Raw genomic sequence first — 13881 nt, forward strand, 5'->3', positions numbered from 1 at the left:
GGAGATTTTCCAAAAGAAAAATATAGGTTTGGAATTCAAGAGATTATCTCCACAGCTTTGATAATTAAAGTTTTACAGGTAAAGTAAGAGAGAGAATTAAAATATACATACACACACACACAAAATCCAGCCAAGAGCATACTCTTAGGTAATGATCTCTTATAGGGGAAGGAGAAATAAAAGGAACTAACAGAGGACAATTTATGGAGATGGAAAGGGAACCAACATGCTTCAGTATTACGAAGAGAGAGTACAAAGAGGTGTTCCTCAGGGGTGGAGTGAACCGTGGAAGTTATTTGGGCTTTTCACAAATGTTTGGTTCTCTCCTGGTCACATAAGATTATTCTTCCTGCCTGTGCCTCACCGCTCCCCCACTTAATTCAGGAATGGCCAAGTGGCTTAGTTGACCGATAAAATATGAACAGAAGTAACCTGTGTCACTCCCAGATGAACCTTTGAATGCCAGAGCATCCAGTCACAGGCAGCATTCCAGAAAGTTCTGCTCTACAGGTTAGCGTTCCAGGAGTGAGGATAACATAGATCTTCTAGAAGATTCTCACCGGATATGTATTGTGACAATCATAGTTTTTAAAATCTTTTGTTTTATTTTTTTAAGTTATGAAATTATAACACATTTATAAGAGACTTGGAAAATACAGAACAAAGTTACATATGGTTCACTATATGTGACAATTGTTTAAGTAGATAAATTAAGATTTTTTAGTTGGAGTTTTAATATCAAACTCAAATTAATTGAATGAATGTTCAGAAAAGTAGAATAATATAGTAGACCTGAAAAGCATTATGAACCAATTCAACATAATTAAGGTTTATACAATTTTCACACAACAGTAGGATACAAATTCTCTTCAAGTTACCATAGACTGTAAACTAGGAGACACTGGAACATATCCAGAGACATAAGACCAGGTACAGAAATGCCATGGTCTAAAGGTATTGAAATCATACAGATCTGTTCTCTTACTACTGTGGAATAACGTTAGAGACCAATATCAAAAGGTATTTGAAAATAACCTACATATTTTCAAGTTCCATGTGACATTTACCAAGAGAGATCTTTGACTTAGCTGTTGAAACTCTTGATAAAGTTCGAAGACTGAAAAAACATGGAGGGTGATTGCAGAGAGTAAAGGATTTAAGTGGGAAATTAGTATCAAAATGAGAAATAATAACAAGATCTTTTAAAAATCCCATGTGTTTGGAAATTAAATGTCCAGTTTTAGATGAGGGTGTATCTAAGAAGCCATAACAAGGAAAATTAGAAAATATTTGTAATAGAATAAAAATGAAAAGAGAATTTACCAGAATGTGCTGCATGGAGCTGAAGCTGCTCAATGGAATAAAATGTGGAGTCTTGAATAAGGTATGAAAACAATAATGGAAACATGATTAACCTAACCATATAGATAAAATAATTACATATAATTATGGGAGTTAGATAGAATGATGTGCTAAGTGGAAAGGTACACATGCATATGTTTTCATTTATCCAGCCAGTCTCTATCTTTTGGTTAATGCATTTAATCCATTTCCATTTAAGGTAATAATCAGTATATATGATCCTTTACTATTTTTTTAATTGTTTTAGATTTATTCTGTGTAAGTCTTTTCCTTCTCTTGTGTCTCTTGCTTAGAGATGTTCCTTTAGCATTTATTGTAAAGTTGGTTTGGGGGTGCTGAACTCTCTTAGCTTTTGTTTGTCTGGAAAGCTTTTCATTTCTCCATCAAATCTGAATGAGAGTCTTGTTGGGTAGACTATTCTTGGTTGTAGGTTCTTCTCTTTTATCCCTTTAAATATATCATGCCATTTCCTTCTAGCTTCCCTGGTAGCTCAGTTGGTAAAGAATCTGCCTGCAATGCAGGAGGCCCTGGTTCAATTCCTGGGTCAGGAAGATCCCCTGGAGAAGGGATAAGTTGCTCACTCCAGTATTCTTGAGCTTCCCTTGTGGCTCAGCTGGTAAAGAATCTGCCTACAGTGCAGTAGACCTGGGTTCGATCCCCAGATTGGGAAGATCCCCTGGAGAAGGGAAAGGCTACCTACTCCAGTATTCTGGCCTGGAGAATTCCATGGACTATAGCAAGGTCACAAAGAGTCAGACACGACTGAGTAACATTCACTTTTCACTTTCTAGAGTTTCTGTTGCAAAATCAGCTGATAACCTTATGGGAGTTTCCTCATATGTTATTTGTTGGTTTTCCATTGTTGCTTTTAATATATTTCCTTTGCCTTTAATTTTTGTCAGTTTGATTACTGTATATCTCAGTGTATTCCTCCTTGAGTTTATCCTGGCTGAGATTCTCTGTGCTTCTGGACTTCACTGACTATTTCCTTTCCTATGTTAGGAAAGTTTCCAGCTATTATTTCTTTAAATATTTTCTCAGGTCCTTTCTCTCTCCTTCTTCTGGGGTGCCTTTAATGTGAATGTCAGTGCATTTCATGTTGTCCCAGAGGTCTCTTGGAGGTGAAAGTGAAAGTCGCTCAGTTGTGTCCGACTCTGCAACCCCATGGTCTGTAGAGTCCATGGAATTCTCCAGGCCAGAATACTGGAGTGGGTTAGGCTGTCTCATTTTTTTCATTCTTTTTTCTATATTCTGTTCTGTGGCAGTGATTCCCACCATTCTGTTTTCCACATCATTTGTCTCTTCTGCCTTAGTTATTCTGTTATCGATTCCCTTGAATATATTATTCATATTTATTTGTTCTTTAGTTCTTGTAGGTCTTTGGTAAACATTTCTTTCTTCTTCTTCATTATTTTCCCAAGATCCTGGATCATCTTCACTATCATTATCATGAATTCTTTTTCTGGAAGGTTGCCTATCTCCACTTCATTTAGTTGTTTTTCTGGGGTTTTATCTTGTCCCTTCATCTGAAACATAACTTTCTGCATTTTCTTCTGATTAACTTTCTGTAATGTGATTTTTGTTCTAGTCAGCTGTGGAATTGTGGATCTCCCTGCTGCTGCTTTCTGCCCTCTGATGGAGTAGGCTAAGAGCCTTGTGTAAGCTTCCTAATGAGAGGGACTGGCGGTGGGAAAAAGTGGGTCTTGCTCTGGTGGGCAGGGCCGTGCTCAGTAAACTTTAATCAAATTGTCTACTAATGGATGTGGTTGTGTTCCCTCTCTGTTAGTTTTCTAGCCTGAGGCGACCCAGCCCTGGGCTGGGCTCTGTGGTAGGGTTAGTGGTGACCTTGAAGAGGACTTACACCAAGGGTCCTGCCAGTGCCTATGTCCCTGCAGCAAGCTGCTGCTGACACATGCCTCCACATCAGACTCCCCAACACCAACAGGAAGGTCTTATTCAGTCTCTTGTGGGATCATTGCTCCTTTCCACTGGGTCTTGGTGCACTCAAGATTTTGTTTGTGCCCTCCAAGAGTGGAGTCTGTTTCCCCCAGTCCTGAGTAACTCTTGTAGTCAAATCCTACCAGCCCATAAAATCAGATTTATTGGGTACTCCCAGTCCCTTTGTTGGATTCCCAGGCCGGGAGACTGATGTGGGTCTCAGAACCTTCACAACAGTGGGAGAACTTTTTTGGTATTATTGTTCTCTAGGTTGTGTGTCACCCATCCAGCAGGTATAGGATTTTTTTTTATCATGATTGCACCCCTCCTACTATCTTGTTACGGCTTCTTCTTTGTCTTTGGACATGGGATATCTCTCTTTTTTTTTTTTTTGGTGGGTTCCACTGTCCTTCTGTCCATGGTGGTTCAACAGCTAGCTGCAATTTTGGTGTTCTCACAGGAGATGAGCACACGTCTTCCTCTCTGCCATCTTCAACCAGCAACATCTATTCTTAGTTTTTTAAGGAACCTCTATACCGTTCTCCATAGTGGCTATATCAGTTTACATTCCCACCAGCAGTGTAATAACATTCCTTTCCCTTCACACTCTGTGCAGCATTTATTGGTTGTAGATGTTTTCTTATCCTGAAATTGGATGATAGGGCTTTACGGTGTTGTACTGGTTTCTGCTCTTCAACAACATGACTCAGCTATAAGTATACATATATCCCCTTCCTCTTGAGCCTCCCTCCAACCCACACCATCTGACCCATAAGATCATCACAGACCACTGAGCGAATTGTGCTGTGCTGCAGAGCTGCTTCATGCTAGCTTTCTGTTTTACACATGATAGTGTGTGTGTGTCAGTGATACTCTTAATTCGTCTTACCCTGCCCATCCTCCACAAGTCCTTCCATTGTCCACCGGTTCATTTCTACATCTCAGTCTCTATTCCTCCCCTGCAAGTATGTTCATCAGTACCATTTTTCTGGATTCCATATATATGCATTAACATATGGTATTTGTTTATCTCTTTCTGACTTCATTTTGTATGACAGGCTCTAGGTTCATCCACCTGACGACAACTGACTCAATTTCATTCCTTTTTATGACTGAGTAACATTCCACTGTATATAAATATATATCACAACTTCTTTATCTGCACATCATCTGTGGATGGAATCTAGGTTGCTTCCCTGTCCTAGCTATTGGAAGTAGTGCTGCTGTGAACATTAGGGTGCATGTATCTTTTGCAGTTATGGTTTTCTCTGCCTCTATGCCCAGTAGTGACATTGCCAGATCATATGGTAGTTTTATTCCTAGTTTTTTACAGACTCTCTGGGCTTTTCTCCATAGCGGCTCTATCAATATACATTGCCACCAACAGAGTAGGGAAGTTCTCTTTTCTCCACACCCTCCGCTGAAGTTGTTGTTTGTAGACTTTTTTATGATGGCCATTCTGACTGGTATGAGGTGATACCTCATTGTAGTTTTGATTTGTACTTCTCCCATAATTGGACTTCCTTGACGGCTCAGCGTTAAGAATCCACTGCAGTGCCAGAAACACAAGTTGAATTCCTGGATCGGGTAGATCCCCTCAAGTAGGATATGGCAACCACACCATTATTCTTGCCTTGAAAATTTCAGGGACAGAGGAGCCTAACAGGCTAAGTCTGTTGGGTCACAAAGGGTCTGACACGACTGAGCAACTCTGTACATATAGCACAAACATTGGATTGTCAAATTATCTCCCTGTGAGCTGAGCAAAGGAACCTTAGACCAACAGTCAGGCAGAGGGACTGGGTTTTCTGCACTGTGGCCTTATATATGATTATGATAACAACAACAGGAAAAGAAGTCAAACAAATAGTTCCAGCATGAAGTCAGAATTGCTTCTTCTCTGCCATGTTTACATGATGTGTCTTTTCCATCCATTTACTTTTAATCTGCGGATATCATATTAAAGTATTTTTTTGTAGGCAGCATATATTTAAGTCATGCTTTCCCCCCAGTCTGCTCCTGTTTTGTTTTTTTTAGTTGTTTACTTTTTAAAATATTTTTATATTTTTATGTTTGCTTATTTTTAATTGGAGGATATTGCTTTACAATACTGTGTTGGTCTGTCATGTATCAATATAACCCTCCCTCTTGAACCTCCTTCCTTCAGACTACTCCATCTTACCCCTGTAGGTTGGCCATAGAGCTGCTGATTTGAGCTCCCTGCATCATACAGCAAATTTCTACTGATTATTTAATTTTACATTTGGGTAATGTATATGTCTCAATACTACTGTCTCAATTTGCCCCACCCTCTCCTTCCCCTACTGTGTCCACAAGTCTGTTTCCTAAATCTGTGTCTCCATTGCTTTCCTGCAAATAGGTCCATCAGTACTATCTTTCTAGATTCCATATATATGCATTCATTAATATACACTATTTATTTTTCTTTCTGTCTTACTTTGTGTAATAGGCTCTAGGTTCATCCACCTCAAGGCACCTCAAGTGCCTTGCTTTTTCAGTTCAGTTCAGTCACTCAGCTGTGTTTGACTCTTTGTGATCCCATGTACTATACCATGCCAGGCTTCCCTGTCCATCACCATCTCCTGGAGCTTGCTCAAACTCATGTCCGTTGAGTTGGTGATACCAACTAACCATCTCATCCTCTGTCGACCCTTCTCCTCCTGCCTTCAATCTTTCCCAGCATCAGGGTCTTTCTAATGAGTCAGTTCTTTGCATTAGGTGGCCAAAGTATTGGAGCTTCAGCTTCAGCATCAATGAATGTTCAGTATTGATTTTCTTCCAGTGAATATTCAGGATTGATTTCCTTTAGGATGGACTGGTTTGATCTCCTTGCAGTCCAAGGGACTCTCAAGTGTCTTCTCCAACACCACAGTTCAAAAGCATCAATTCTTTGGCACTCAGCTTTCTTTATAGTCCAGATCTCATAACTATACATGACTACTAGAAAAACCATAACTTTGACTAGACAGGCCTTTGTCAGCAAAGTAATATCTCTGCTTTTTAATATGCTGTCTACTTTTGTCATAGCCTTTCTTCCAAGGAGCAAGCGTCTTTTAATTTCATGGCTGCAGTCACCACATACAGTGATTTTTGAGCCCAAGAAAATGAAGTCGGTCACTTTTTCCATTGTTTTCTCATCTATTTGCCATGAAGTGATGGGACCAGATGCCATGATCTTAGTTTCTTGAATGTTGAGTTTTAAGCCAGTTTTTTCACTCTCCTCTTTCACTTTCATCAAGAGACTCTTCAGTTTCTCTTCACTTTTTCCCATAAGGATGGTGTCATCTGCATATCTGAGGTTATTGATATGTCTCCCTGCAATCTTGATTCCAGCTTGCACTTAATCCAGCCCAGCATTTCACATGATGTACTATGCATATAAGTTAAAAAAGCAGGGTGACAATATACAGCCTTGACGTACTCCTTTTCCTAATTTGGAATCAGTCTGTTGTTCCATGTCCAGTTCCAACTGTTGCTTTTGACCTGCATACAGATTTCTCGGGAGGCAGGTCAGGTGGTCTGGTATTCCCATCTCTTTCAGAATTTTCCACAGTTTGTTGTGATCCACACAGTCAAAGCTTTGGCATTGTCAATGAAGCAAAAATAGATGTTTTTCTGGAATTCTTTTCCTTTTTCTATCATCTATTAGATATTGACAATTTGATCTTTGGTTCCTCTGCCTTTTCTAAATCCAGCTTAAACACCTCGAAGTTCTTGGTTCACGTACTGTTGAAGCCTGGTTGGAGAATTTTGAGCATTGCCTTGCTAGTGTGTGAGATGAGTGCAGTTGTGTGATAGTTTGAGCATTCTTTGGCATTGCCTTTCTCTGGGATTGGAATGAAAACTGACCTTTTCCAGTCCTCTGGCCGCTGCTGAGTTTTCCAAACTTGCTAGCATATTGAGTGCAGCACTTTCACAGCATCATCTCTAGGATTTGAAATAATTCCACTGGAATTCCATCACCTCCACTAGCTTTGTTCGTAGTGATGCTTCCTAAGGCCCACTTGACTTCGCATTCCAGGATGTCTGGCTCTAGGTGAGTGATCACACCATCATGGTTATCTGGGTCGTGAAGATCTTTTTTGTATAGTTCTTCTGTGTGTTCTTGCCACCTCTTCTTAATATCTTCTGCTTCTGTTAGGTCCATACCATTTCTATCCTTTATTGAGCCCATCTTCGCATGAAATGTTCCCTTGGTATCTCTAATTTTCTTGAAGAGATCTCTAGTCTTTCCCATTCTATTGTTTTCCTCTATTTCTTTGCACTGATCGCTGAGGAAGGCTTTCTTATCTCTCCTGGCTATTCTTTGGAACTCTGCATTCAAATGGGTATATCTTTCCTTTTCTCCTTTGCCTTTCGCATCTCTTCTTTTCACAGCTGTTTGTAAGGCCTCCTCAGATAACCATTTTGCCTTTTTGCATTTTTTTTCCTTTGGAATGTTCGTGATCACTACCCCCTGTACAGTATCATAAACCTCCATCCATAGTTCTTCAGACACTCTATCAGATCTAATCCCTTGAATCTATTTCTCACTTTCACTGTATAATCATAAAGGATTTGATTTAGGTCATACCTGAATGGTCTAGTGGTTTTCCCTACTTTCTTCAATTTAAGTCTGAATTTGGCAATAAGGAGTTCATGACTGATCCACAGTCAGCTCCTGGTCTTGTTTTTGCTGACTGGATAGAGCTTCTCCATCTTTGGCTGCAAAGAATATAATCAATCTGATTTCGGTATTGACCATCTGGTGATGTCCATGCGTAGAGTCTTCTCTTGTGTTGTTGGAAGAGGGTGTTTGCTATGACCAGTGCGTTCTCTTGGCAAAACTCTATTAGCCTTTGCCCTGCTTCATTCTGTAGTCCAAGGACAAATTTGCCCATTACTCCAGGCATTTCTTAACTTTCTACTTTTGCATTCCAGTCCCCTATAATGAAAAGGACATCTTTTTTGGGTGTTAGTTCCTCTGCAGGAGACCCTTTAATACCAAAAGGTATGTCTCACTCTCTTATGAGGTCGCTGGTTTTTATCTCCTGGGTCCTGGTACACAGAAGACTGCGTGCACCCTCAAGAGTGGATTTTCTGTTTCCTCCAGTCTCATGAAACTTCTGTGATCGAACCCTGTGTGTGTGCTCTGTCACTGAGTCATGTCTGGCTCTTTGAGACCCCATGGACTGTAGCTCACCAGGCTCCTCTGTCCATTGGGTTCTCCCAGCAAGAATACTGGAGTAGGGTGCCATTTCCTCTTCCAGAGGATCTTCATTACCCAGGGATCAAACCCACAACTCTTGCATCTCCTGCATTGGCAGGTGGATTCTAAACCCTGCTGGCCTTCAAAGCCAGATCCTCTGGGGACTCCTCCTCCCATTGTTGAACCCCCAGACTGGGAAGCCTGACATGGGACTCAGAACTTTCAGTCCTGTGAGATAACTTCTGTGGTATAACTGTTTTCCAGTTTGTAGTCACCAACCCAGTGGCTATAGAATTTGATTTTCCTTCAATTGCACCCCTTCTACCATCTCATTATGGTTCCATTGTCTTTGGATGTAGGGTATCATTTTTGGTAGGTTCCAGCAGTTTTTTTTGTCGATGGTTGTTCAGCAGTTAGTTGTAATTTTGCTGTTTCAGTAAGAAAGGGAGTATGCTCACATCGTTTTACTCCACCTTCTTGAGCTAATCTCCAAATCAACTTTTGTTACAAGTGAAACTCAATTCATCAAGTCACAGAATCAGTTTTTCCCTATTAATATTTGTCCTTTAGTAACGGCTGTATTAAAAAGAAATGTAATATGGGTTCTAATGCACAACAGAAGTTGAGATGGTTAGGGAGAATCACCAACTCAATTGACAAGAGTTTGAGCAACTCTGTCTACAGGAGATAGTGAAGAACAGAGGAGGCTGGTGTGTTGCAGTCCATGAGGTCACAAAAAGTCAGACACAGCTTAGCAACTGAACAACAGTGGGTTCTAAATCTGGCCATTCTTAACTCTGATTAGATGAAACTAATGTTTCTTTCCCAAAATTTATACCACACTTCCTTTTTCTTGGATAATTGTATAAATTAGTGAATTATGGAGATAGTTATTTTCTCTCTACCAGGAATTCCTGTGATTTCTGGTCTGTTGATGGCCTTGTTTTCTTCTGGCACTTTTTCTTTTTCATTTTAGCATTTTGGGAGGGAGGAGTTTTGGAGTCATTCCTCAGACCATAATTTAACCTTGGAACTCTCAGTTCTTTGAGTAAATTAAGGATTACACACATCTTTGTTAATCCACTGTGGAATGTCTAACTGCAAGAGGAAGAAATATTTTTCCCATGTGGTGATTTTGTTATTGTTCTTAGTATATGTATACTTGTTTCAGAAGCTAAGTATTCTGGGCTCCTGAGAAGATGATTAACATGATATAGCACCAAGTAATGTGGAAATTTAAGACACTCTTGGGGTGCTGAGTTGGAGTGCATTTTCTAGTGATATTCTTACATATCAGTCTGTAAGCATTGGGACCCTCAAATTTTTGTCTGATATGCTGTCCCTTGCCTACTTAGAAAGATAATACATTTGCCTGCATTTCTGTCTTCCAGGTGGTCACTTCTAGGTAAGTTCTGTGGTTTCAGACTCATCCATTTTTTCCAGTTGTCCTTTTCCTGTAAACTTATAGTCCTTTTGGACTTCACCTCTCTCAACTCATTATCAGCAGAAAGGCAAACACATAAGGTGTTCAGAATACTTAATACTTAGTGACTCTTTGTTAGCTTTTCTGTGGCTCTCAGGTGCACAAAATCATATCAGTTGTAATCATGAGTTCATCACATATGCATCATGCATGCCTACACAGACTGCTTATTTTTAATGAAATAAGAACCTTGAAGACACCATACAGTATAAAAGCTAGGACCTTGACCAAAACATATTTAATTCAGTGGTCTTTCTCAAACTTTCTTCTACAAGCTCTTATACCTACAGAAATGTAGTGCTATGAGAGTCGGACAGTCAAGGCTAAATAGTATGAGGATTCCAGGAGGGTCACCCTGTGGAGGTGATGTTTGAGTCCCAAGAGGAGTGGGGAGAGCCTTTGGGAAAGGGAAGAGAAGAGGGCAGAGAAAAGGAGGAAAATAGGGGTGTAATAGAAACCAAGAGGAGGTGGCCCTTGAAGTCAGGACTCCATAACATCACATGACAGAACCTGCAGCAGTAATTTAGGGCCGAATTGCTTTCTGATTGACCCACATGGCTCTTGCCTGGCATGGAGGTCTTCATTTTCCTCCCTCTGGATTTTGGGGGTGAGGGAGAAGGTCATAGTAATTTTTTTTTCAGTTTGAGGTGTAATTGACATATATCACTATAAAGGTTGAAGGTATATAGCATAATGGCTTAACTTACTTATATTGTGAAATGATTACTACAATAAAAAAAATTTTTTTCCTCTAAGGAGAACTAAGGATCTAATAGCTTTCTTAATAACATTCCTGTATATCATACAGCATTGTTAACTATAGTCATCATTTGTACATTATATCCCTAGTAGGTATTTATAACTAGAAGTTTGTACGTTTTGACTACTTCCATCCAGTTCTCCTTTCCCCAACCCCTACTTTTGGTAACTGCAAATCTGATCTTTTTTTATGATTTGCTTTGTTTTATTTTTAGATTCCATGTATATGTGAGATCATACAGTATGTCTTTCTTAGATTTATTTTAGTTCACATAATGTCTTAGAGGGCTTCCCCAGTGGCTCAACCGGTAAAGAATCCACCTGCCAATTTAGGAGATGCAGGTTCAATCCCTCGGTCGGGAAGATTCCCTGGAGAAGGAAATAGCAACCCACTCTAGTATTCTTCTCTGGAAAATTCCATGGGCAGAGGAGCCTGGCTGGCTATAGTCCATGCGGTTGCAAAGAGTCGGACAGGACTGAGCACACATGCCTAATGCCCTGTCTTAGAGGTCCATGCATGTTGGTGCAAATGGCAGGATTTCCGTGGTTTTTTTAATGGCTGAATAATATTCCTGTGTGTGTATGTAGAAAACTCTTAAGTCTCTACCTAATAATCATTAAAATTAATAAATGGATTCAGCAAAATTGCAGGATACAATATACAGAATTCTGTTGCTTTTCTATATACTAAGATCAAATTAGCATACATACACCACAGCTTCCTTTTTCATTCACCAACTGATAAACACTTAAGTTGTTTCCATGTCTTGGGTAATTATAAATAATGCTGCTATAAACATGAGAGTGCACATATATTTTTGAGTTAATATTTTCTTTTGGATATATTTCCAGAAATCAAACTGCTAAATTATATGGTATTTGTGTTTTTAATTCTTGAGCATTTAAGCAATGAGTTCTTTGTTTATTGAGTAAGGCCTATAATCATTATAAACTTCTCTCTTAGAGTTGCTTTTGCTGTATCCCACAGATTTGGGAGTGTTGTGTTTCCATTTTCTTTTATCTCAAGACATTTTCTGATTTCCTTTTTGATTTCTTCATTAACCCATTGGTTTTTTAGTATCATGTGTTTGTTCTTTTCCCACTTTTCTTTCTGTAGTAGATTTCTAGTTTCATACCATTGTGTTAAAAAAATATTTGATATAATAACTATCCTCTTGAATTTGTTGAGAATTGTTTTCTGGCCTAGGATGTGATCTGTCTGGAGAACATTCCATGTGAATCTGAACAGACTGTATTCTATTGTTTTGGAATGGAATGTCCTATAGATATCTACAAGTCCAGCTGTTCTGTTGTATCATTTAAGACCACTGTTGCCTTAGTGATTTTCTGAATTTTCCATTATGTCAGTGAGGTGTTAAAGTCCTTTGCTATTATTGTATTATTGTCAGTTTCTCCTTTTATGTCTGTTAGTATTTGTCATATAAATATAATATTTAGGTGCTTCTGTATAGGGTGTGTAAATGTTAACAAGTGTAATAATCTCTTCTTGTACCGATTACTTTATCATTATATAATGCCTTTCTTTTTCTTTCTTTATGGCCTTTGTTTTTATATCTGTTTGTCTGATGTGAGTATTGCTAGCCCCGCTTTCTTATTGTTTCCATTTGCAAGAAATATCTTTTTCTGTCCCTTCACTTTCAGTTTTTGTGTGTTTAGCTGTGAGGTGAGTCTCTTGTAGGAAGCATATAGAAGGGTCTTGGTTTTTCATCCAATAAGCCAATCTATGTTTTGACTTAAGCATTTAGTCCATTGACATTTAAAGAAATTGTTGATAAATATGTTCTTATTTCCATTTTATGACTTGTTCCCCAGGATAGGGGGTGGGAGTTATATTCTTTCTTTCTTCTCTTTTGTTCCGTTGTGGTTTGATGATTTTCCTTAGAATATGCTTGTTTTCCTTTCTTTTTCAGTTTTTGTGTGTCTGTTGTACATATTTGATTTGTGGTTACCATGTGGATAATATATATTGGCCTAACTATATCTACTTGTGTTAAACTAGTACTTATTAAAGTTCAGAAACATCTAAGAGATCTACTTTTTTTTTACTCTCCTTGATCACATTTTTCATTTTCGATGTCATATTTTAGTTATTTTACAGTTTCATTAACTTTTACAGTTTCATGTCTTTCAGTCTTCAGACTGCCTTACTTAGTGATTGATCGTCACTCCTTACTATATATTTGCCTTTCCTTTGGCAATTTTCCCTTTTCTCTGAATTCTTACTTCTTTTCTATATAGAGAACCTTTAACATTTCTTTTATGGTAGATTTAATATTAATAAACTCTTTTAGTTTTTGCTTACCTGAATTCTTTTTCTCTCCTATTCTGAATGATTATTTTGCTGTAGAGTATCCTCAGTTGCAGATTTTTACCTTTCTGCACTTTGAATGTATAATGCCACTCCCTACTGGACTGCAGTCTTCTTTTACATAATCAGCAGATAGCTTTCTGGGGAGGGGTTCCTTGGTATATGACTCTCTCTTTTTCCCTTGCTGCCTTTAAAATTCTCTTTTGATCTTTAACTTTTGCCATTTTAATTCTGATATGTTTTATTGTGGGTCTGTTTGGGTTCATGTTGTTTAGGATCCTATCTGTTTCCTACACCTGGGTATCTATTTCCTTCTTTAAATTTGGGAGGTTTTTAGTCATAATTTCCTCAACTATATTTTCAATACTGTTCTTGCTCTCTTTTCCTTCTGGGGCCCTCATTATACAAATTATGATATGCTTTATGTTATTCCAAAAGTCTCTTAAATTGTTTTCATTTTTTTAATTTTCTTTTTGTTGTTCTGATAGGGTGATTTCCATTATTCTATCTTCCAGATCATTTATGTGTACTTCTGAGTCACTTAATGTGATATTCATTCCTTTTGTGTATTTTTTATTTCAGCTATTGAATTCATCATTTCTGATTCTTTATATTTTCTAGCTCCTTGTTAAATATTTCACTAGGTACATATATTCTTTCCTGTAATTCAGTTGACATTTGTATTACCAATACTTTGAATTTTTTATCTGGTAAATTGTTTATTTCTGTTTCATTACTTTTTCAGGGGTCTTCTCTTGCTTTTTTTTTTTTTTTGGCAGGCGTACCTTTTATTTATTTATT

This window comes from Muntiacus reevesi, chromosome 7 (genome assembly GCF_963930625.1).
Source record: "Muntiacus reevesi chromosome 7, mMunRee1.1, whole genome shotgun sequence".
In the NCBI taxonomy this organism is placed as follows: domain Eukaryota; kingdom Metazoa; phylum Chordata; class Mammalia; order Artiodactyla; family Cervidae; genus Muntiacus; species Muntiacus reevesi.